Genomic DNA, 25,182 nt, shown 5'->3' on the forward strand with positions numbered 1-25,182 from the left:
TTTTTCAGTACAGTGCTTTGTTTTATGCCTACCACAATCACTAGTAGAAGGCTCTCCCTCAAGAGAATGGAGAAACATACCTTGGTGTAAAAGAAGGTTATACACAAACCAAGGCACGGAAGTAGCAGGTTCTACAAGGTACGTTTTTCTCATTAAAAAGAGCACAGTGCTTTCAAGACAGGACCAGCTACCACTCACCTAGAATGAAAAGGCAGTGAAGTGGTAATTCATCTGCAGATCTTCACTCAAAGGCACACTTACAGAGATCTTCCAAGGATGTCATCTGCCTGGAAAGATCAAACTGCAGAAAACCAGTGCTATACAATACAGTACAATTAGTTACATAAACAATATTAACAATGGTGAGAAAAACATCTCAATTTGGGTCAGTATCACAGTGCTCCAGATGTTGCCTGGGCAAAGATGACAGACAAACTACCAATTACTCTATGCATGAAATGGTGCAGCTGTTTTTTTCCTTCTTCTGCTGAGTGTTCTACTGACATCTTTGAAGTGGGAAGAAGATCAGCTATGTTCTGTGGCTGTCTGAAGGTCTGGAAGTCAAGAAGAATGAATGAACATCCACCTGAAGCTAAATCTCAGGCATTATGGATGATACTGCAGCAGTAATCCTTATGATGAACATCTGAACTTCAAGTGGCAGGGTTTGTCAATACTGGTACTCTTGTGAGCACATCACAGCAGCAAGAAGAAATCTGCAGACTTTTCATCTATCATCCAGTCAGATGTAAAGAGTTCACTGACTTCTCCAATCACACTGTGCTATGTCATTAAAGATTTTGTTTCTTGCTGAATTCTCTAGGCTGAAAGGATTATCCTCACTTTCCTCTAGGGTTGCTCTTTATTACTCCCTGTGATCTTGGCTTGATGATAATACAAGTTAAATTTACCCTCTTTGTTGTCTTATGCACTCCATCTGTTCCTTCAGTAAAAACATACAGGCAAGCCTGATAAGTTTGTCAGTGACTGTAATAGGTAACTTGTCTACTATTCTGGTCAAGCTTGCCTCATGTCATTTACATCAAGTCCCTTGACAGCACATGAACCATAGTCTGACTTAGAGCTCTGTTCCCTGAGGTGGTAGTGATCAAGGCAGGAATGTCAAACATGGTATGTTAGTTTTCTAAATGACATACTTGAAATGGATGAGCAATATGCTCATTACCAGTTTGAGATCTCCCATAAGGCACACTAATGTTTAGCAAAAGGCACACTGAAGGTATCAAATTACACCAAAGCCACCATAATACAGTGCAGCAACACCTCAATGGACATTGATTCCAACTAGTTGGTCTTATAATTTAAACCTGGTGGAAAGATTTGGATTTCAATCTTAGTGGCCTACATTCCACCTCTGGCAATACTGGATTACTTAATGTTGTAAGCCACTCTCAAAGAGTTAGCAAATTGATTACTAAACATAACTTTTTTCTCCCAGACAACTTAAACCTCAAATGGATGGAACTCACATCCAAAACATAAATTCTGTCAACTGGTCAATTTTTTTGCAGATTCTAAAACTATCATATCTCTGACTCTGTTTTAGGCATCCCCTTCACCAAAATGCCCCACAGATGTAAATCTTTCACGGTGTTACCAAACACAATGAATGATCATTGTCCCATTTTTTTAACCTAGTCCTTTAAGCATTTAAAATCTCCACTAACACAAATGGGGGTCACACATTTTTTCTGGAAAAGCATGTTCAGCAGTTTTATCATCACTGATTGACTGGTCTCTGCAGTAAACTACTTGCAATGTTCACATCACCCTTCAGTACTTTAATTCCATTTATGTCCAAAATCAATTATATCCAATCACTCAATGCAGGCTTCAGGGAAATAAATGTCCCTAACTCTCACATGATTTCAAACAGTTATTCACATATTCAACTTAAAAAGATTGGAAGGAATCCCTCTTACCAGCAGACAGGAAAACCTTTCTAAACCTCACACCTACTGTGAGAATTAATACAAAAAAGTCTGACCAACTATAAAATGCCTAAGCCCAACCACGATATCTCAAAACAAATATCTTCTCAAGCAAACCCTAAAACATGCTGGATGAAAAAAATCTCTACCTGAAAAAATAATACTACATCCTTAAAATCTTTTTCATCTCTCACTATTTAAGCCTCAGACTTGATTAAGCAAACTTCCTGAAAGACTAATTCACTCCAAGTTTAACTAAGTCTTCTCCACTTCCTCCACAGCATCCTCACTATAATCCTCCAAGTTCCAAATCTCTAGAAGATCAGCTTACATTTTTCTCCAAAGCTATTTCTACAAAGGCCATCAATAAACTTCTGCTAAAAGTCAGAGATCCACTCAAATACAATGACTCTGACCCTACACTCAGGCTGGGATTCATAAAGATGCACTTTACTTTGGCTCAAGCCTTTTACAGCTAAATGGCTCCATATAGCAACAGAGGAAGACATTAAATATCCAAAGTGAAATATGCAGCACTATGTACAGCAAGCTTTTGCTGCAAGGTAGGAAAATCAGCGGTGTCACAACTACATAAGTGTACACATCTGTTTAGTGAAATCATGCAAGTAAGCCATCAGTGCAGAGAAACCTACATCCTGAAAAAGAAGAGTCTATCCACAGATCCCTCACATGTCAGATTGTACAACCTACCAAGAACAGAAAATGTGCACTCACGGACCAAAACATCTCAAATTTAAAACAACACAGATACTGGTGATGTTGAGTGTGTTACTATGTCCCCTGGCAGGACATCGTAAATCATCACGGAAAGCTACATAACCATACAGTATTTGCTGCTGCAGTGTTGTGGTGTCCACATATTTGGACACCTATCAGATACATGAAAGTCAAGGAAAGGGGCACATATGAAAGTAGGAAAAAGGAAAAAGCAAGTAGAGGGCCACATCATACAAAAAGGCAATATATAAGAATGTGCAGGGTGGGGGGAAGGCAACTTTTTTCAGGGAAAGGGCTCCAATCTTTCTTTATATAGAGAAATGGAAAAGGGAAAGAGGGATAGGAAACTGGGAGTTAGGAAAATATCCAGAGGAATACAGACAGAAAACACACACGCACACACACACACACACACACACACACACACACACACACACACACACACACACACACACACACACACACACACACACACACAGCAGCACAGAAGATCTGGGGAGAAAATGCATACTAGGATGGGGAGACAGGGAATGGATGGAAATAACAGAGGTCACACAAATGATGATGGGGATGGCTGGGCAATGCACAGGGTCAAGAGGACGGGAACATAAACAGCTGGGGATACAGTAGGTTATGAAGAGTACTGTGCCATCTGTTGCCCAGGTCTACAGCAACATTGCAGGAATTCATTGTCATGAGATGGGTAAGGGTGGCTTGTGGTATGGGCCACACAATGCCCTAGTGGCTTGGTGGTAGATGTTGGCCAGGTAGGTGAATATGAAATCTATTGCAGTAGGAATCTATCAGGGCCATACATCTACCTACTGCTCTCACCACTGTAGCCTCTACCGCCTACTACTCCAGTTGTCATTGGTACACCTCAGGCAATGCAGGTGAGCTACCTGCTGGTGTCTGACGAGGTACTCCAGCCTCTTCACCCTCATGCTTCTCAGCCACAACCACAACAGGGGTGGGATGCAGTGGAAGTGTCTGCTGAGCAAATCTATCATTTGGGTCCACAGTGAGGAGGACACAATGGGAAGTTATTAATAACTGAATCTATCTTTACAATGGACTGAAAATACTTAAAATATGTGTCAGTACTTGTGACTGCAATGAAGTATAACTGGCAAAAAACTACTCTAGCCATCTCCAGTAGTCAACACCATTACATGTCTGCTTCCACTGAAAGAGAAAGCATTTATCAGAGAACTTTCACAACTGCAAAGAAGGATGATACAATCCCATACACATTTCTGTGAGTTATTTGAAAGGCAGCATATAAGTGCAAGCCCCTTGTACATATGTCTGAAGCAGACAGTGTCACAATCTGTAAGAAACTGCTCAAGGAAGTGACAGCTTGGTTTGGAATAAACAGCAACACAGGAGCACTTTTTACGTGAAACATGACAATGCAGTGACTGAGCCTGTCCACTAGAAAATTAGTCTGAACTGGAATGAGCACTCCTATCAGAAAGTACTGTGAAGACATTGTTCACTGCCACATTCTCATGGCCTCTTGGCACAAGGGGTAAGAACGGGTTCCTCTTTGCATGCTCATGGACTACATTACTGATGTATTGTATGTGTGGGAGTAGAAAACACACCCTGGGGAAGGGCATCATGCAGTGCCTGAAATGCTAGGACAACTGCCTTCATTCCCGCAACAATGATGTAAAGGCAAGCCTCTTCTTGTGACCATATTTCTTGGAATGTCCCCCAACGTCCCCCTCACCCCAGCAAGAAGACGGAAGTGATAATTGTAGCCAATGGCAATAGAATAGTAAAGGGTTATCCTTTTTGTACAAGAGGGGAAAGAATCCAACATTTCAGATGGCTATGACAGCTGAAGATAGTGTTATGAGATGGTGAAGTAGGTGTACAGACTGAAAACACTGAACAAAGAATGTCCAGTCATAAACTTTTATGTAGTACCCAGCATGCAGAAATAACATAATGGAGGATGCCAAGGTGCCTGGTGTGCACAGAATGATAGAAGCCGGAGGAGTGCCATATTTGAGGATTTCTTGTACTTGTAGCCTGAGGAAAATCAGCCTTTAGTCTACGAGATTTGCTATTTGTGTCTTTGAATCTAGATGACATCCTATAAAAGGCCAAGGACTGAAAATGTTCTAGAGTTGACTATTTGAACTTTATGGAGAAACTCATGGACCAAAACAAGTGCAGTAAATAGGCTCTTGCCAGGAAGATTTCTTTTTGTCTGCAATTAGGAGCCAGTCATCTAGGTATGGGAATACATGGAACGCTTGCAGCCTTAGAGGCACAGAAACTACAGACAGTGCATTTGGTAAACACACAGGGAGCTGTGGTGAGACTGAAGGGCAATGCCTGGAACTGGTAATGACTAGCTCACAGTCAAAAGTAGAACAACCTGCTGGACTTCTTTGCTATCTTGATGTGATAGTATACACCGTGACGGTCTACTGAACACATCAAGTCCCCTTCATGTAGGAGTGGAATAATGGATTGCTCTGTGACCATCCAGAATTTTGGCTTCTTTACATGTAGATTTAGGCTGCTGATATCCAGAATGAACCTGAGGTCCTAAATCTTCTTTGGCACTAAAATGAATATTGAGTAGACCCTGGATCCTCTCTGGTCTGCTAAGACCTCTTGGATGGCTATTTTTGTACATGCTATGAAAGTTCTCAAGCTGCTGTCCTTTTTTGGCAGGAAGGAACAGCTGGAAGGGCCTTTAACTTTGTCTGTGGGTGGAGACGAATGGTATTATATAGCCTTTGGATATTATTTTCTTCATCCAGATGTCCTCTGTGACAGCCAACCACGTTTCTGGGTGAAGGAAGAATTGCCCCTTAATTGCCTCCAGAGGGCAGCAATTTGGCTCATTTCAGCAGCACTGAAAGTGTTTCCCTGAAAAGAGAGCAACTGGACTCATTTCAGTAGCACTGAAAGGGTATCCCTGAAAAGAGAGCAACTGGGCTCATTTCAGGAGCACTGAAAGGATTTCCCTGAAAAGAAACCTCCAAACCCTTGGTTCTGAGGACTCCCTCTAGCTCTGGGGGTGGCACCCAGTAATGGACCTCCTCTGTCATGATGGGTCCTGTCTGAAGAGGAGTCATAGAAAAAATGCTGGATTTTCTGAAGAAGAGTCTCTTGTAACACTTCTGGTTCTTGGAGTTGAACCTTTAAGCAGTTGCAAAAAAAAGACTTAAACAGCAGACAGTGTTTTCCTCTCTTATTTAATCTTTGTCAAGGTATCCTTCACATTTGGACCAAACAGTGAAGATTGCTCATAGGAGGAATTCAGAAAAGATGTCTTAAAGTTGTTTGCAAAACTGCAGAATCTCAGTCAGGCATAACAGTGCATGGCTATGCCAGTGCCCACTGCTCTCAATGCCACATTAACTGCATTGAATTACAGTCTCAAGGTCAGGTTGGTGATGGACAACATGGTAGAAAGTTGAGTCCTCATTTGCTTCCTTGTGTTCAGCATGAGGGGGACTCCAAAGGGAATCCAGACTCTACTAACTAGATCACTTTGGAAGTATACCATATGAGAAATATAGTTCAGCATCCTCAGGAAAATGTTCCCTATTAGAAGGATGAACTGTGAAGCTCTCCTCTGATAGCTCTTTTTAGTGGCTGTGCAACAACAATGTAATCATTGAGAAGCCCCGTATTCCAATAGTGATGGTCTTTGGGAAGTCTCAGTACCTTATCTGGTTTCCAGGGTATTGGTTCCACTGCACTGGGCTCTCAACATGCCCTGTCCACCACAAGGTGGACAAGGTGGTCTGCGGAAGAGTCCACCCAGGAAGTAGAGGGACCTCCAAAGGCCTTGAGAAACACTTCCTCATCCATGGAAGTGATGTTGATGGAGCAGTTCCTCCTTTGCCTCATCATTTTCATAACATGTGAAGACAAAGTCATCAGAAGGACTATGGAAGAACCCTTCTCTTCATCGAGGTCTGTGTCCTGTGCAAGACATTTTGTTGTGGAATCTATGAGCCACATTTTACACCGATTCTTCTAATGCAGTCGGGGGGAGGGTCTTCTGAGAAGTTAGAAGACTCCTTCTGTCCTTGCTGAAGGGAGGGTTTCTGGCCCTCAGAGATGGGCTGCCCATGGGACTGAAGATGAGAAAAAAAAAAAAAAACAACTCTGTCACGACAAGCCACCAAAATCCAAAACTGCCAATTTATTGAAGCGCTTTTCATTTGCTTACAAAGCAAACTTCTTCAGAAGTCGGCAATAAAATAATTCAAAAACACCATTTAAAAACACATACAATGATACCTAATATACGCTGTAACCAAACATAACTCATACTGTCTCCTACACTTTTGCTCTATTACTACCCTTTCTAACCTCCAGCTAGTCTCACAATCCTTCTCCCACCCTTTCTCATTTGTGACTTACCTGTTGAACTCACCCACTTAACAAATTGTTCTCCTTGAAACTCTACTCTTTTGTCTGAACCCGCTCCGTTCACCCTGCGGGCTCACTCCGTTCCCCTACCCTACCCTACCCCCAATTCCCACCCACCCCCAGTGGTCCTACATTTATCCCTCCAATAGACACACCCACACCATATATTACACCAATCATATACCTCCCTTCACTTCCACACCCATTCACACCTTATCACTCTTCCACCAATACTTCACCTATCCCCTACCTGTCTAATTAGTCCCTCCCACAAGAACTCCTCCTATCATACCCCTCTATACCTCCCTCCAACCTTAAACACTTACCTCTAACACTAGTTTGCATCCCACCTAATCATGCCCTACCTACTACAAATACCGTTACTTATCACACTCCTAATAACTCTATCTATTACCTATCTCCTGTCTTCCTATGAAAAACTTCTTACCTACACCCTCCATATTCCATCCAAACACACTTTAACACCTATAATACCAAACCAACCTACCTTTCTAACTAGTACTTCTCAACCTTTCTACCTAAGTGCTAAATTTCATAGAATAGTTCACATTAAATATAATAAACTAAAAACTAAACTAACAATTCACTTTTACTGTAAACCTCTCAGACCAAAATACTTTATATTTCTCCACACATTAAAAGATGGGGACATTCATCCTAATCCCGGCCCAACATCTATCCCTACCACCATAAATAACTCCCAAACCAAATATAACATTGGACCTCTCATCAACCCACCCAATTCTCTCACTATTGCTCATCTTAACATATGTAGCATTTGCAATAAAATACCACATGTTCATGCCCTCCTTGATGTCCACCAATTTGATATCCTCTGCTTATCAGAAACATGGCTAAAACCCACAATAAAAGATAGTGAAATCACACCTCCAGGCTACAGTATTTTTCGTGTTGACCGCACATTGAAAAAAGGTGGAGGTATAGCAATTCTCTACAAAGCACACTTACAACTTAGTACCATTAATCTTAACCTACCTCTAGACTTCAACAGTGAAATACTTATCTCAAAACTCCAGCTTAACAGACATAAAACTATAAATATTATATGCATCTATCTCCCCCCAGGTAACAACATTGGTATACTTGAAAAAATACTCAATGGACTGTCTTCTCAACTCCCACAAGAAACCACAGTCCTAGGAGACGTTAACATTGATTGGAATTCATGTATCAATACAAACCCTTCCAACCACATTACCCTTTATGGTTTCTCACAAACTATTAATTCACCCACCAGAATCAACAAACTAAATAAAAAAGAAAGCACCTGAGATTGGATACTAACTAATAGCTCTCACCAAACGTATACCGCAGGAACCCTCCCAGATGACCTTAGTGACCATCTACTAACATATATAATCAGACATAAAACTAACCCAACCTTCCCTATCACTATTAGAACAGTTCGCAGCAAAAAGTATTTTAACCCTGAACAATTCCAAACAGACCTTAAACAATTTAATTGGTCACCTCTAAAATCCCTCCCAATTAACAAAGCAGTTGAATACTTTAACTCTACATTCCTAACAATCCTGGACCACCATGCTCCTATGCGCCGTATTAGAATGAAAGCTAAACCTGCTCCTTGGCTCTCAAACAAAACTAGGCAACTAATCATACAAAGAAACAAATCCTGGGCCAAATGGCGAACTACTAAGAACTCCACGGACCATCTAACCTTTCGACAAGAAAGAAACATCACAAAAAAGCCATCATACTAGACAAAAAAAATTACTACCTTCACCTACAACAGTCCTCCCTCAAGGAACCTCAAATATTTTGGTCTACTATTAATAAACTTACTCATCCAGGAGAAACTATTACTCCCAACCCCTTAGGCAGTAACCCTGACAATTTAACTGATATTGCAAATGCCTTTAACTCTTTCTTTACCAATACTATCTAAACTCTTGCCAGCCACCTATCCCCCGATATCACTAATCTACAAACTCCCACCTCCAAGGATCCCCCAGTATTCAAGTTAGAACCAGTACCCACATCATACATTCGCTCCCTTCTCCAAAAACTAAAACCAACTACCCCCTCAGCTGACAAACTCCCATCAGAATTCCTGCAAATAGCATCTAAAGCCATAGCTTATCCCATCTCATTACTGATAAATAGAACCCTAAATGAAGGTATAATCCCATCCATCTGGAAAATTTCTCACATTATCCCATTACACAAAGGTGGAAACTCTAATGAAATGTCCAACTTTTGTCCCATAGCACTGCTCTCCCCTATTGCAAAAATAATGGAAAAATGTGTCCATAAACAACTTATGAACCACCTTCTCCTTCACAACTTACTGGCAAACTGTCAACATGGATTTAGACCTCTTCACAGCACCTCTACTGCCTGGCTTTCCTTTACAAACTATATCAACAAAAACCGCAATAATAATATCCTCTCCTCTGCAGTCTTCATAGACTTATCAAAAGCTTTTGACATGGTTAACCACCATATCCTTCTACACATCCTAAAGTCCCACTCACTAAATCCACTATCCATGAACTGGTTCACATCCTACCTTGAAAACAGACAGCAGGCTGTACTCTGGAAAAACACTCTATCTAATCACCTACCTATCTCATTAGGTGTCCCGCAAGGCTCCATACTAGGCCCTCTCTTGTTTTCCATTTACATCAATGATCTCCACTTAGCCATTCCACTCTCCACATGTATTCAATACGCAGATGATTCTACTATTGTCTGCTCAGCCTCCTCTCTAGACGAACTACAATCCCAAACACAAAAAGCTTTCAATACAGTAGAAAACTGGTTCTCCAACTGCTGCCTCTTACTAAACACTAAAAAAACTAAACTTTTACTCTTCACACCTACCCAAAGGACTGCCCATTTACACTTCACTCTCACATCTAATAATGGCACCCTTATTTCCCCTGATCTGACCACTAAACTCTTAGGAGTCACAATTGACAATAACCTCAACTTTGACCCACACATAAATACCACAGTAAAAATATTCAACAGAAAATTAGGATCCCTCTATAGAATAAAACCATATCTAACACCATTAGCTAAATCCACTATAGCTAGAACTCATTTACTCTCAACCCTTCTTTATGCATCTCCCATCTACACTAACCTCTCCAAAAAGAACCTCAACAAACTAGCTATATCCTATAATAACATTGCCAGATTTGCTACTAGCTCCCTTATAGAACTCATCACTGTCTTAATCTAAACAACTAGGCTGGCTTGAACTTCCAAATCTGATACAATTTCATCAACTCTCAATAACTCACAAGGCCCTTAATCAGCCCAACAATACTCCCATACTCTCTAGCTTTATTACACCATATAGTAATCTCAAAAATTTACGATCCTCAAACAAAATCCTTATGAATATAACTAAATCTAAAAACTTAGCAGGTGATTCCTTGTTCTCCAACTCTGTTGGAAAAGTATGGAATCAATTACCACCTGATCTTACATCCCAGACCTCTCTCCCACTTTTTAAAAAACATCTAAAACACTACTTCAATAACCACTGGTTATGCTCCTGTTGTAACCCTGACTAACAATTTCTTGTCTCTGACCTTCTACCTTCTCTAAATACTAAACTCCTTAAAACACATTAATAGCCTTTTCTCTCATATAAATTATATAAGTGTACTATCAAACTAAGACCTACTAAGATTTGTAAAAAAAAAAAAAAAAAATTATTATTTTTACATAGAATTTATAATATAACTTTCTGTTATAATTATAGCTGTTTAAACGGTTTTTGATGTCTTTATTATTGCTGCATATGACTGTCTCAATGCTTTTTTCTTACATTGTATGTTATTTCCTGGAGCTTTTCTCCCCGGGCCTCTACTGAAAATGGGCATATATCCAGTTAGACTAGCCCAGTCAACAAATGTAAAATAAAATAAAATAAAATAAATAACACCACCACATGACTCTCAGCCTAATATTTAAAGGCATCCACTCTCTCAAAAGTATGCATAACCAGCGATGGTAACATAAACATGCCTATTCACTAGATGAAATAAATCATTACTATAACTATTCTAAATGGGAAGTTAAAACATAAAAAATACATAACAAATCTAATGTACATTCTACTTGAAATAAAATACATTATTAATAAATCACTTAAAACACGTAAACTATAGGTCTCAAGGGTTGTTAGCATATTCATCTTAACATGCTCTTCAGTTTCAAAATACAACTGATAGAGCAAGTTTCATTCAAGCATGGAAAGTTATAGGCATTCAGCTTAATCTGCCAACACAATTCTAATTCTTCCAAAAGGAGAGATACAGGACCACCCCTAACGTCCTGAATTACCTGGTCAATGACCATATACTTAAATTTGTGTTCTCTACTGATCTGAATGTGTTTAGCTAGGGCATTTTCAATTTTTTCTTTAGAAATAGCATACTGGTGCTCGTAAACTCTATCACGGAGTCTACGTTCAATTTTGCCAATGTAAAATGCAAAACAACATTGGCACCTAGCTAAATAAACCACGTTCTTTGAGTTACAGTTGAACCTCGATTTAAGCTTATATTGAACACCATTAATGGTAAACCAGTTACTTGTGTCTATATATTTACATAGATTACAAGATTCACATTTACTCATGCCTGTGATTTTAGGAATACTTTGACGCTGTTGTTCCAACAAGTTCTTCAAATTTTTGCCCCTCCTAAAAAGTACTCTAGGAAAATCACCCATTTTACTAAATAATGCTAGATTAATTCTGAATAGTTCCCAGTTCTTCTGAATAATCTTAATAAGTGGGTAACCATGGTAAATGTAGTGATGAAACTGAATCGAAAATCAGTTTTACCTATGCTAGTGTACTCATTATGATTATTCACAGTCACTACATTTAATGTGTCATCTTGTACCTGAACTGATAATTTGACACTTAAAATAGGATTGTACACTTGGTTAAACCTCTTAGATTTAACCTCATCAATCAATGAATCCAAGAGTGCCCCAGGATAACCTCGACTTAAAAACATATTTTTTTTAAAAGTGACTTTCATCCACGAAATTCTCATCCTGGCTTATTATTCTTGCAGCCCTCACCAACTGGCCTTTAATGACTGACTGTTTCTGATGGTGAGGGTGGCAACTTGAGAAGTGCAGGAAGGCATTAGAATAAGTGCTCTTCCTGTAAATCTTGGCTACAAAACAAAGCTGAACTCTATCTTTCCTTAGCCAGACATCTAGATAGGCAATCGCCTCAGTATCAAATGTAGATGTAAATTGTAGGAACTGTGTTGATTGATTAAAAAATCTATTAAGTTTTTACTAACTTCTAAGTCACCTTTTAATAAAATAAAGATATTGTCACGGTATTGTGTGTAATATACTATTGAATCCTTCAAGTTCACATTATACAATACAAATTCTGACTCCCAGTATGCCATCACTAAGGTCGCTATGCTGGATCCACATGGGGAGCTCATAGCTACCCCCACTTTTTGCAAGTAAAACTCATTACCAAGCATAAACAAATTGTTGGACGAAATGACATCAAGTAGTTCTATTACTAAAGCAATTTCTGCTGTCAATGCTCCACTTTTCTTAAGCATAAAACCTATCCACTCGATGCCTAAAACATGGGATAAAAGTATAAAGATCTTTTACGTCGACTGTGAGGAAATTATAACCCTCATTATACTGTAAACTATCAATTTTTTTCAAAAAAGACAAAGAATCCTTACAGACTTGGACTTAGGTGCCAAATATTTCTGAAGTATAGTGTCAACGAATTTTGCACAGGGGTAGGTAAGTGAACCAAGACCATCCACCAAGGGTCTCATAGGTGGGTCCACCAAACTTTTGTGAATTCTCGGGATTCCAAAAAGGCTTGGAAACCTAGGAGATGGCATTATCATATAATTGTAAATGTTCTGTTCAATTCTACCTTCTATGAACAGGTCATCAATACAATTTCTTATTAATTGGTAGGCTTTAACTTCTGAACTGTGAACTCAGTAGATACGCTGTGGTATTCAATAACTCTTTCATTTGTTCCATATAATTCAGATTGTCAAAAACTACCAAACCACCTCCTTTGTCCAATTTGCACACACGGATATCCTGTGACTTAATAAACTCAAGGAACTCAAATTCATCCCTACTGGTGTTATATGCACCCTTCCCCTGGAATACATTCTTTACAGCGTGTCTAATATCTAATTCACAAGACTGTTCAAACACTTGTAATAATGGGTGCGGGGGGGGGGGGTTAAATGTACTTGGTATATAAAATTTATTTACAATGGTGCACTCAAAACATCGCCCAATATTAAATTGAGATTCAGTTTCCTAATGAAAATTTTAATGTCGAGAATAGTTTTTACGAAGTCAAGATTCTGTGTAGGGACATACGTGTGTCCCTTAGCTAGAAACTCCACAATGTCAGAGGTGATCTGTACTGAAAAGTAGTTGAAAACTTTAAAGTCCCCAAGATCACTATAAGGAACATCACCTACTAATTCTTGCGTTTGTTGAACTTGCAATTTTTCTTGTTGGAGTTCTGATAAAAGTTCTTTTGTTTCGGTCTGGTAACCCCAAAATTGGCCTGTTGGAAATTTTGATTTTGGTTAACTTGAACATTATTTGTCCGCTCATGGGAGGCATTTTGTATCCTCTCACTTCTGCGGACTTCAACAGGAAGAGCAGTGTCAACAGAGCTATTAGATACATCCAAAACATTGTTGGGGGAACTCTCTTCGACATAATTAACCCTGAAGTTGACCTGGTTATTGTCCTTATTAGAATTGTACCTGGTACCTTCAGATGGTTTACCGATGGTAGAACTGCCCTGCTGCCAAACTTGGGCTGTTAAAGGTGCAGGATATGCTACACCTTGATCATATGCACAACGATCCCGTTCAAGTTTTTTAATTTTATTAGCCTTGAGTTTCAACATATACTGGTCTATGCTTGTAAAAATATGAGTGTATTCAAACTTATAACGTAAAAACTCAAGATCAGATTTAATACTATTATCCAAATCCACTACTACTTTTGTTAAATTGTTAACCCATATACTGTAATGTTTAACCATTAATTCAAGTAGCTCAAAACCTTGTCGATCAAACAGAGCTACGAGGTCTTTGTGAAAGTCTGATCCTGGTTCAAGCCCCGTGGGATACTGGTGGCGGTGCAAACCTTTAGGAACCACCTTCTGTGAGATACATTCATGAAAGTAAGAGATCTCTAATTGTAACTTTTTAAGTTTTACTACATTGTTGTCCAAATGTTTCAGTTTGTTAACTAAACTTGAAGAAAAACTATTACCACCACTAGCCGGTCCTCCTTCACTTCCAGTGAACACTCCTCCAGATAAGGAAAAACCTGTCTGTTAACCAAGATGTTAACGAAGGCAAACCAATAAGCCCTGAGGTGGAATTTGTTTTGTGGTGTAAATCCAGGCAAAGCTTGCACTTGAATTTGTACATTATTAGATCCCCTTGCAACGTTCAACGCTGGTTGATTGTTTTCCAATAGAAAGATAATAATGGCAGACTTGTAGTGCTAAGGGGTTACTGGCAAGGAAGAAGGATCACACTGGCATGTATTAACATTACACCTAAAACTGCTAAATGGAGCTTAAGAAACTTCTGGGGGAAATAATCAGTTTTCAGCAAGGAATATTACTTATAGGTGGGAATGGAATTTGATTTGCAACAGTGGGAATGTGTCTGGGGGGGGGGGCTAGAAGGGAAAATATAACAAAGGAGGGTAGTTTTGGCAGAAATTAATGAAAATATTTGGCATGGAAGATGTGAATTCAGTTATAGGAGTTCAAAGTGAATTTACATATTATTCCCCAAGATATAAAAACTGGGATAGGCTAGATAGAATTTACATTTCACAGGAACATATGCATTTAATTGAAGGTCCTGATACTCACCCAATAAATACTTCAGATCATGTGCCAATAAAAGCTAAAATAAAAGCACCAGGTAATGAAATAAAAATGAGACACTGGCGCTTTCCCACATCTGTTGAAAAGAGAGGAAGTTAAGAATGGGTAGTGGAGATTATTCAGCAGCTGTTAAAGAGGATAGAAATGTCTTCTAAAATACAGCTAGGGAGTGGGATAAAATTAAGACGAAGTTTAAAAACAGGGTGGAAATAAAAGAAAGGGAACTATGGTTAAGAAGTAACAAGAATTATTGAGAGGAACTGATAAATGTTGAAGTATTGCAGAATAAGGGGAATCTCACAGAACAAGAAGAGTATCAATTGCAGAACGCTAGGCAGAAAATAACGGATTACCTTGATAATATGCATGAGCTTAGAAAGATTGCTGTTAAGCAATTGTTTTTTGATAACACTATAGCATAAAAACTTTTAGTACAATGACTCAGGCAACAGAAAGTAGAAAGGGCTGTCATCAAACTTAGGGAGTATATAACAAGGAAGGTAACAAGAGATCCTATAGCGGTATTAGAAATATTTTGGAAATACTATGAAAGTCTCTATAAAGCAGAGAAATATGAAAATCAAGAAAAAATACAAATGGAAATGTTTATGGAAGAATTAAATATGCCAAGGATAGAGGTAGATGAGGCTCAATTACTAACAGTTAGGATAGGAGGAGATGAGATAAAAATTGTGATGTATAATTAATCTGCAGTAAGGTTTCCAGGAATAGATGGTATTCCTGTGGAAGTTTGGAAGCTAGGAGGAAAAACTGATAAAGATCTGGAAGGTTTTGTTTAATAGTATCTTAATATGAGAAGTACCACAGTTCTGGAAGAAAGCAGTGGTAGCTGTAATACCTAAAGAGGGTAATGATCCATCAGCTCCAGCTTCATACAGGCCCATTTCAATCTTAAACCATGAGTATAAAGTGCTCATGTCCATAATGGCTAAAAGAATGGCAAAAGTAATGCCAAAACCAATAGATATGGATCAATATGGGATTGTGGAGGGGGTGCAAACATTTGACAACATTAACAGAACATTGATGTAATACCTAAAGAGGGTAAAGATCCATCAGGCCCAGCTTCATACAGGTCCATTTCAATACTAAACCATGATTATAAAGTCTTCATGTCTGTAATGGCTAAAAGGACAACAAAAGTAATGCCAAAATTGATAGATATGGATCAATGTGGTTTCGTGGAGGGGTGGAAAACATTTGACAACATTAACAGAACTTTGATGATCCAGAAGGAAGCAGAATGTAAGAAAATACCACTGTTTTGGTGGGTCTTGATGCAGAGAAAACATTTGACAGAGTTAACTGGGACTTTATGAGCAGAGCAACAGAAGCATTTGCATTTCCTGAAAAATTATAAGGTTGATTAGGAGGATATATGAGGGATCAGAGGTGAAAATTAAAGTTGGTGGGGTCCTTTCTGATAATTTCTGCTTGAGCAGATGAACTGGGTAAGGGTGTCCTCATTCTCCTTTATTATTTGCATTAGATTTAGAACCACTGGCAAAGAAAATAAGGGACTCAGAAATTCAAGGAGATAACTGGTATGGTAGTCAAGAAAAGCTAGCTTTATTTGCAGATATTATTTTATACCTGGCAAAACCAGAAAAAGACATTACAGTGTTGTGGAACATTTTGATACAGTTTCAGATCTTTTCAGGATACAAAATTAATTAAGCTAACAAAACGGCAATAGAGGTAAATTATGTACCCACACATTAATTTGTTCAGGCATACGCATATTTATGGAGACATGATAAAATGAAGTATTTAGGAGATGGATTAAAAATGATTCTGCTGTGGCAGCTAAGGATATGTAAGAAGAGACTAAACAAAAAGATAATGCAAAAACTGAGAAAATGGAAGCTTTGTTATATGGCTATGGATAGTAAGATACAAGCAGTTAAAATGTTTTAGTCCCTTTAGTACACAGCTCAGGCACATTTTTACCAACCAGAGGAGAAGTTGTAGGTAGCAATTAATAAGGAGCTGAAGGACTTTATCTGGGAGGGGAAGACGGCAAGTGTCAAGTGGGATAAGCGGATACTTCCCCTAGAACAGGGCTGATTGGGATTAACCTATTTGAAGGAGTATTTCAGAACTACACAGTTAAAACTCCTATACATAGCACAAGCTTAAACCTATAATTCAAAGTGGAAAGGGATGATGATGAAACAGAGGGGGAAGCTCAAGAAACAAGGAGAGACTGGGATTTCAGATGCAGGCCTTTAAGGAGAATAACAATAATCATACAGAATATTATATCGATAAAGTAGCAGAAAGAATTCTAAGAGCTAAACCAACATGAGAATGGAAAAGGAGATTCTGCTGATAGGGATGACTGCAATTAGGGCTACAGACAATAAGCAATGGGGGGCTGGAATTTACTGGAGAAAACTGGCAAAAGAATCAAGGTATTGGGAGCAAATAATGAGAGAGGGAAAGATGATAGAATGCGAAGACGCCAAGAATTTATTTGGACTGCAGCTTAGAGATTGCCTTCCCTATCAGGAATTGATATCAGAAGTATAGGCAAAGAGAAAGAAATAGGGGGTCCTAAATGAAATACCAGCACTGGTAGAGTTTTTAATAGAATCTAGAACACAAACTGCCATTAAAAAAGGAATTAATTACTACAGCATATAAAATATTGCATGATAACTATAAGAATCAATCAGAGGAGGTTAGAAAAGATTGGGAAGAGAGATTGGATAAGCAATTCACAAAGAAACAATAGGAGGATATATGTATGTCCCCCAAATATGCATCAAAATCTTGAAGATTTAAGATTTTTGCCTGGAAATGTTTGCATAGATATTTTATACCCAAAGTAGACTCCAGAGAATTTTTCCTCAAATGTTGGAGATGTGAAGGGGAAGAAAGAATAACTGGGAACATATTTTCTAGAAGTGCGGTGAGTTAGCAGACTTTAAGGATTCCCTGTGGGATGCACTGTTGGAGATGTTGGGTAGGTAGATTAGTCTGACGAGGGAGATGATTTTTCTGAACTATGATACAGAACTGGAATTGCCTAGACATTGTAAGGCCTTGCTCTAATAATGGTGCCTGCCAAAAAAGCAATTACTTGAAAATGGAAATCAAAATCTAAACCAACTATACTGGAAGTAGTGAATATAACAACTCAGAAAAAAAGCACTGGAATTGAGATCTTTAGAAAAGGGTAGGATCAAACTACATAGGAAAAACTGGGAATTGTGGGAACAACATATACAAGGGAGGAATGGGGTTTACAAGGAGGCAGGACTTAAATGAGCCATGTAACGTTTGAGTGAGAAAGATTGGTTAGATTATAAGTGATGTATAATGTTTGCAACTGGGAGTGTGTCACTATGGTATGTGATATAAAATGCTCACAAAAATGATTGTGTCGATGTGGTTTGTTTTCGTTTATATAAATGTATGATTGTCTACATAGTAAGCGATAGTTTAATAAAGATGTTTCTTGTTTAAAAAAAAAGAGCAGGAATTGAATAATTTATGAAATATTGCATATACGACATATAGCAATATATGTGAAGTAAAATGTTTGTTGTGTTAATATACTTTTACACGAATATAAACTTGTATGTTCAATAAAGGTATTTGAAAAAAATTTTGACTATGGTCCTGGTGGACCTGCAGATCTATTTAAGAACACATAAGGGGCTCTAGAAAACATGATCCTTGAGAGCTTGCTTTCAGAAGATCAGCTACTTGCTGGAGTTTGCTTTCTTAGGGACCTATCAGGAATAATGATAGTGTCAGTATTGACAGCTGTCAATACCAGAGGTCAAGAAATTGTCAGTTCTGATATGTCTGAAACTGATACAGGAACTTGGCCTAATGGTCTAGAAATCTTTGGCTTCCGGGAAGAAGATGGAAGACTATCAGAATGCCTGTTTTTCTTCTCTCTCATTTATTCTTGCCCTTCTCCAAACTTTTTGCAGGTGTTTTCTGAGCACTTTCAGATGTCTGAGAAGAGGATTCACCAGCTGATTCTCCCATGGTGACAGGGAGAGAAGTCCTTCCAATATTAATTTGTTCCTCCTGTATATCAAAGATCTGATTCTGAAGGACTGAAAAATGTCACATTGGGCATTTAAGCATCTAGCATTGTTGATGCAGGTCTTGGAGTGGAATTTTGTCACTAGACTTGCTACATTTCTTAAACGTACCAAATCCTGAAACCTTCTCCATATCAGTTGCTTATGGCTGTCACAGAAAGATAGTGACAAAAAATATCTAGGAGAATGGAAAAAAAAACATTAGGACAGAGTAGACAAAGATTTTTTTTAATAAATACCATGCTTGTACAAAAGACCTCCAAAGGAATGGAATGAATAATCCCCATCATAAGTAAAAAGAAATGTTAAATGAGCAGAAAATGAATACTAACTGTTACTGTCAGAAAGAGGTCAGGTAAACAGACTTAGGAAGACCTCAAAGGAAAGGAAGAGGGAGAAGCTAGAAAAAGTACAGTTGTAAATGTAGATGTTCGAGTGTATTCACTGTTGCAGTCATCACATTTGGGTTATCCCTGCCAGGGTAGCCCTCAGCTGGCCCAAATACCAGAGGCTTAGTATTTCTGTGTCAGTTGCTGTCGCTTCAGGACTGACGTCAGGTCGTCACTAGTATAAAGTAAGGCAGCCAACGTCATTACATCAGTTTTTCTTGCCCTGTCAGGAGCCCCCAAGTGGGAGCCAGTTTATGGTGGAAGAACCCCACCAGTAGAAAGTAAACACCAAAATGTTCCTTGTAAGGAAAGAGACAAAGAGAAAAGGGGGTGGAGGGAGGGAAACCAGGACTGCAACAGTGAATACACTCAAACATCTACATTTATGGTAAGTGTACACAACTGTACTATGTTCTTCATGTTTCACTGTTGCTGTCATCACATTTGGGTTGATTCCCAAAGCTGAGGAAAAGAGTGGAGGCAAGTCAAGGAGACTAGGGACTAGCTAGGATGCCCTGCAAGAGTGCAGTGGCAAAGCCTGCCCTGGATTTGGAGAAGATAAGCAGGTGGTAATGCTTGGTGAAAGTGTGAACAGATGTCCATGTGGCAGCCTCCAGGATGTCCCTGGTGGGGACTCCTCTGAGGAAAGCTGCAGAGGTTGAGGCTGCTCTGGTGGAGTGAGTCCTGACTCCCTTAGGGGGAGGTTTTCTGTGTTACTTGTAACATAAATGGATGCAGTGTGCTATCCATTTGGAAATTGTTTGTTTGGAGATGGCTTTGCCCTCTGCCCCTGCAGCAAAGCTAACCAGTAACTGATCAGACTTTCTGAATGATTTAGTCCTGTCTAGATAGAATCTGAGCTGTCTGTGCACATCTGGAGAGTGCAGGATCATTCCCTCTTGTTTTGTGGGTTAGGGAAAAAGGTGGGCAAATGAAGGGATTGGTTGAGAGACACACTGGACACCACTTCGGGCATGAAGGATGGGTTAGTCCTGAGAGAAACCCTGTCAGCATGGAAGATGATGAAGAGCTCCACAGCCATGAGTGCTTGTAGCTCAGAGACTCTTCTGGCTGAAGTGATGGCCAGAAGAAAAGTGGTCTTCCAGGAGAGAAATTTTAATTCTGCTGAAGATGCTGGTTCGAAGAGGGGCAGGGTGAGCTTTTCCAACACAAAGTTAAGGTCCCAAACTGGGGTAGGTGCTCTTCTGGGTGGGCTTAAGTTGCTTGCTCCTCTTAGGAATTGTTTGATCAGAAGGTGTGAGAAAAGGAGCTGCTCAGTGAGGAAATGAGCAGAGACAGCAGAGGCATGAACTTTAATAGAGGAAAAAGAGAGACCACTGTATAGGTCAGCTAGGTAATCCAGGATGAGAGGTAGGGAGGGCTGTGCCGTATAGGCTCCCTTAGCTTGAATCCAGGTGCAGAACCTTTTCCATTTGTCAGCATAAGACTTTCTAGTGCTAGGGCATTTGGTCTCATGTATAACATCTAGAACCTGTTTACTGAGGTTGGCAGATTGATCAGTGGTCAGGGAATAATCCAGGCTGCCAAATTGAGGGTCTGCAATTGGGATGCATGAATTCTCCTTCCCTCTGGGTCAGGAGGGTTGGGGTCTGAGTGAGATGCCATGGTGGCAGTGGGGACAGGCTGCGCAGCAGTGGGTACCAGTGCTGGTGAGGCCAGTCTGGAGCAATAAGAATTGTCCTTGGTTTTTCCTCCCTTATTCTGAGCAGTACCCTGGTGATGAGAGATAGTGGAGGAAATGCATAGATTGATAGATTGACCCAGGGGAAGGACAGGGCATCCACTTGCTTTTCTGGTGTAAGGAATGCCATCTGGGATGCTGTGTCCAGGCTTGCTCCCAGGAATATAATCCTTTGTGTGGGTACTAGTTTGGATTTTTGTTCATTGATAGTGTACCCTAGGGAGGTCAGTAGGGAGTTTAAAAGGCCAGGTGCTTTAGCAGCTTCTCCTGACTGTCTGCCTGAATTAGACAGTCGTCTAAGTATGGGTGAATTTGGATATTTCTTTGTCTGCAAAAGGCAATGGTGGGAGCCAGACATTTTGTGAAAACTCTGGGAGCAGTAGATAAGCCAAAGGGAAGTGCAGAAAACTGAAAGTGCAGAGATCCTGCCCTGAAACATAGTTATTTCCTGCATGATTCCCTGATAGGAATGTGGAGGTAGGCCTCTTTTAGGTCTAGGGTGGCTAGCCAAGCATTCTTGGAGAGCATGGGTAGCAGTTGCTGGAGGGTGAGCATTTTGAATTTTGGTATCACCAGGAAGGTGTTTAGAATGGATATTTCAAGGATAGGGCACCAGGTACCCTCTTTTCTAGGTACCAGAAAAGGTCTGGAGTAGAAACCTTGGCCTTTCTGTTCTGCAGAAACGTGCTCTATTGCCCTCATAGAGAGCAGGGGAAGGACTTGCTTTTGTGCCTCTGCCCACTGGTTTGGAGGTAGATTTGGGAACCCTTTTGGGGTAGGAAGAGTGTGGAAAGAAAATTTGTATCTCTGGCATAGTATGTTGAGGACCCAGCGGTCGTTGGTAATGGTGGCCCAGGTGCTCGTGTGAAAGGAGAGTTTTCCTCCTAGGGGTAAGTGAAGGTGGGCAGAGGGAGGGGGTGGGGGAGGAGAGTCATTGTGAGTTCTTACCATGAGGGGGTGGCATAGAACTCCCTGGTTTTGAAGTGGAGGAATTCCACTGTTTTGATCTCTGCATTCCCTGGGGCTGCTGTCTGGGGGAGTCTGCTTCCCCGGGGTCGGAGCTGAACTGACCTGGTGGGAGGAGGAAAGGACCAGTGCTTGGAGGGGCAATGCCTGCTGAACCTGGGTGGCTGGACCAGTAGGAAATCCTTAACTGTCTGCATAAATTTAGCTTTTTCTTCCATCTTTTTTAAAGACCTTCTCTGCCTTAGTGCCAAATAAGTTGTCTTTGTGCAAGGGTGCATCCAATAATTTAGATTTAACATGGTCTGGCAAGGGCTGTTCCTTAAGCCATGCATGCCTTCTAAGGACAGAACCAGTGACTGCTGCCCTGCAAGAAACCTCTAGGGCATCAAAACCACAGTGTAAGGTGTGCTTAGTCACTTGACTTGCAGAATGCATTAACTTTTGTAACTCTCTAGATTTTGCACAAGCAGGAAATGAAGACACTTTTTGTTTGAGAAGTTCCACGGTATGTCGCTGAAATTTTAGCATATGGAACTTGCAGTTCAGTGCTCTGACAGCAAGAGTAGCAGAGGTGTATACTTTTTTACCCCATCTGTCTAGTGTTCCAGAATCCCTATCTGAGGGGGGTGGGATTCTTAGCAGAGGTTGCTTTAATTCCTTTAGGCCCTTGAGAAATTACCTCAGGGTCAGCAGTAGGATTTTTGAAAAGAAATTTATGAGAGTCAGGGACTCTGTAATACCTGTCAGGTTTTCTGGTGCAGGAGCGAGGGTGTCAGGAGTCAAACTGGATTCAAGGAAAACATCAGCCGCAACATCCAGGACTGGGGGAATGGCCAGGGCTCTGTGCTGTGGAAGATCTAAGAATTCCCTGAGTCTCTTTTTAGACTAAGGGTCGTCCTGACATTCCCACTGGAAATGCTCCCTTAAGGTATGAAGAGTTTCCCCAAAGGAAAAGTCCTCGGGTGGAGGGGCTGGAAGGAATGGAATCCTCTGCATCAGAATCCTCTAAGCAGACAGGGGTTGCATGTCTTCATATTCAGATGCATCAGAGTCATCAGACTCCTTTTCAGACAAAACTACTGGGGACAGATCTCATTTTCTTTTGGAAGGGGTAGCTTGGCTTCCCCTGATCAGCATGATAAGGTATTCCGCCATTTTAAGCATTTGAGACTGAGGCAAGGAAGCATATGCCTGAGATAGGGTTGTCAGTTTCTTGGGTGTGGTTCATACCCTGGGCTTTAGAAACTCTAGTTTTCAATAGAATGGTAGACACGAAAGAAGTCGTCGGTTTGTGTCGAGATTCGGTAGTGCGAAGTACTTCCTCAGAAGCTGGTGCCTGCTCAGCGGCTCTGGACCCATCCAAAGGAGAGACAACTGCAGGATCCTTAGTCAAAGAAAAGTTTTGCGGCATACTGGATTCCGAAAGGGTCTCAGTAGCGGCCTGCGAATCCACAGAAGCGGGCATCAGGGGAAAGCACCTCACTGAGGACCGGAGAACTGACGACTAGCTGAACGGAAGCATTGTCGGTAGGTTTGGACCTGTGCAGTCTGTCTCTGTCTTTATCCTTACGTTTTTTCAGAAGATCTGCTGTCAGATGGCTTACCGAAGCCATACTGGAATTCGAGGACTGTAAGCAAAAATATCTATCTACAATAAGGGCCCAACGATGTATAGCTCTGGCGTTGAACAAAGCACAAAAGTGACAGCGAGGGACGTCATGGTCTGGGCCTAAGCAAGTGATGCAGTAAGAATGAAAGTCTCGGTGTGGTATTTGCTTTCCACAGGCGAGACAATTGTTAACTTTTTCTGACATCGGTTAGTGCAAGAAAAAAGGATCCCCAATGGTGTACTTAGCTTTAGAAAACTTCACCTTCAATTCAGAAGACGAAACTCAGCTAGCGGCCGACTGGCACTCGTGCGAACTGCTTCTGCTTCGGGCTCCATGGCAAGAAAAACTGATGTAATGGCATCGCCTGGCTTACTTTATATTACTGACTACCTGGCTTCAGTCCTGAAGTGACAGCAACAGATGCAGAAATACTAAGCCTCTGGTATTCGGGCAGGTTGAGGGCTACCCTGGCAGGGATAACCCAAATGTGATGACTGCAACAGTGAAACACGATGAACATCTGTTTTTTTAAACAAATATACAAGGAGAGAAAAGTATTCAACTTATAAAGGTTAGAGAAAGTAAGGAAATGTCAATTTTTTTTAAAGTCAAGAAAAATGAGTGCTGGATGAATGAAGAACAAGAGCTGAGTGATAAATAAGGCTGCGCTATGAGAGAAGGGGGAAGCTCAAGGACTACAGAAGCTTCTAAGTGAAAAGTTTACTGGCTTGGATGCACCATGAGGATGGATAGCCTAGCCACTGAAACTAAAAGAGGGGACAATATAGGGTTTAAGAAATAACATTCAAAACTGCTCTGAACTTTTTCTTGATGGAGCTCCAGTCCGACTCCAATGACTCTGCAAAATACTAGCAAATAAGTTCACCCCTGAAACCCCTATAGCTACACCACCTGTTCCAGAGTCCTTTTCAGCCCCTATCATGATTAAGAAACATATTCTTCCTCTAATGTGTCCTGACAACATACCTTGCTGATTAAACACTGTCAGACTTGGTTGACACAGGCTATGTTCCTGAATCCTGGTGCACAGCTGTGGTGAAGACCCTCCACAAGGGGTAGACCTACCACAGACCCTGGAAGTTATAGATCAATTAGCCTTATGAATCTGATTTGTAAAGCTACCAGAACTGAGGATTGGCATAATGGTTAAGGTGTTTACTTTACAGCCACAAAGTGCAGGGTTTGATTCTCACATGGGATAATTGGCTAGGCTTAAAATGGCCCACATGGGCAGCTAGCCTAGTACTAACCTATGGAAAACTTCAAAATGCATCTCTTTCTTGCTTCCTGAATAATCTAAAACATGAACTATCAGGGCCATTTGAGGCACTCATCAACTA

General features: G+C 40.4%; 1 protein-coding gene across 1 annotated transcript in view; it reads right to left on the reverse strand.

The window, feature by feature from the left end:
* VPS33B (VPS33B late endosome and lysosome associated) overlaps positions 1 to 25,182 on the reverse strand; it is a 2,132,768-nt gene that overhangs the window by 623,823 nt on the left and 1,483,763 nt on the right. The window lies entirely within an intron of this gene.

This window comes from Protopterus annectens, chromosome 7.part0 (assembly GCF_019279795.1).
Source record: "Protopterus annectens isolate FY-2018-M chromosome 7.part0, PAN1.0, whole genome shotgun sequence".
NCBI classification, from domain to species: domain Eukaryota; kingdom Metazoa; phylum Chordata; order Ceratodontiformes; family Protopteridae; genus Protopterus; species Protopterus annectens.